The sequence below is a fragment of the Phodopus roborovskii genome, unplaced genomic scaffold (genome assembly GCF_943737965.1).
Source record: "Phodopus roborovskii unplaced genomic scaffold, PHOROB, whole genome shotgun sequence".
NCBI lineage: Eukaryota > Metazoa > Chordata > Mammalia > Rodentia > Cricetidae > Phodopus > Phodopus roborovskii.
Window position 1 is genome coordinate 371,772 of NW_026125980.1, and position 1,740 is coordinate 373,511.

Genomic DNA, 1,740 nt, shown 5'->3' on the forward strand with positions numbered 1-1,740 from the left:
AGTCATTCTCTTAAAATTATGTCATAGTATTCATGTGGCCAGTTAAAAAGAATTTCTGAACATTGTTTAAGTAGTGATGAATCTGATTGATCCTGTTTGTTTCTTTTGAAAGCTAATGAATACAAGTTTGAAAAAATGGCATAAAACAATTAAAGTCTTCCCTAAATATAAGATAACTATTAAAATATATTACAATATAAAAAGTTCACATTTGCTTCTGGTAACATAAATTTACAATAGTCTATACAATAACTAAGAAAACTGAAATTAAACCCTTACTATAAGCTTTTCTTTATTATAGCCAGTGAACCTAAATTAGTCTCAAAATAATTTAATACCAACATTTGAATATAATTTAATAAATAAATACAGTTCAAAAAGTTTTATTTACAAAGCCTGCCTAAGTTTTTAATAGGTATGATAAGCTCACTTGCCTTTATCACGAGATAAATTAAAACAATCTGTATCTACCCATCAGTTTCTACTGTTCTCTCTTTCTCTTATGGGAAAGATACTAGACTACAGCCCCAAAAGTCTTCCTTGGGAAAACTTACACATAATTCAGCTGTCATGAATAAACTTCCAGCATGTGAAAATGAGTAAGTAGCCAATATCTAACAGTCATTTTATACTTTAAAATTATTAGTATTTTATCATTGTGACTGTTCAATTATTGTTTAATATAATAATTACTGTCATAATTAATTATTGCTATTGATCTCTGGAAACATAAATTTGAGGTGGTGTGTTTTCTTAGCATGAACAAGAAACTGTGTTTGATCCTCAGCCTTGCAAACAAATTCTCATTTATTTTACAGCAACAATATCAGGTTGGCATTCTTTACATTTTTGTCATTTTTTTCTTATTTTACATATGGATTCCAGTTCCCTCTCCCTCCCATTCCCATTGTCCCTCCATCACCACCCCTCTTATCCCATTCCCCACCCACTCCAATGGGAGAGTGAAGCCTTTCAGGAGGGATCATCAAAATCTGTCAAGTAATTTGGAGTAGGGACTAGGTCCTCCCTCCTGCCTCTAGGTTAAGGGAGTATCTCTCCATGGGGAATGTGCTCCCAAAGTTCTTTTGTGAACCAGGGTTACATGCTGGTTCCACTGTCAGAGGACCCTTAGACTGCCCAGGCCTTCTAACTAAGACCCACCTTCAGGGACTCTTAGTGGGTCCATAGCTGGATTCCCAGCTATAGGGGGCCCATTAGCTCCTCCTTATTCAAGTCGGCTGTATCTTTGGGTTTCTGTAGCCTGGTCTTGCCCCACCTCTCTGCAACTAGATTCTAGTTCAGCTCAGTGTTTAGGTGTGGGTGTCTGCTTCTATTTCCAAAAGTTACTATATTAGGGCTCTATGATGGTGGATAAGTTAGCCATAAATCTCATTATCAGGAAAGGGCATTTATGATAGCCTTTCCACAGTTGCACTAATTGTCAGTTGGGGTCAGTCTTGTAGGTCTCTGGACATTGGACACTTCTCTCTCCCTCTCTCTCTTTCTCTCTCTCTCTTTCTTTCTTTCTCTCTTTCTCTCTCTCTCTCTCATCTGTTCCTTCCCTTACTCAATCTTCCCAGACCCAAGTGCTTTCCTCTCCTCCTATTCTCTTTCTCCTAGCTCCATCTCCACTCACTCACTCACTGACCTGCACCCCCATTCTCAATATGTTCAGGAGATGTTGTTCCTTTCCCTTTATGTGAGGGAACTTGTATGAATCTCTTAGTTTCTTCCTTGTAT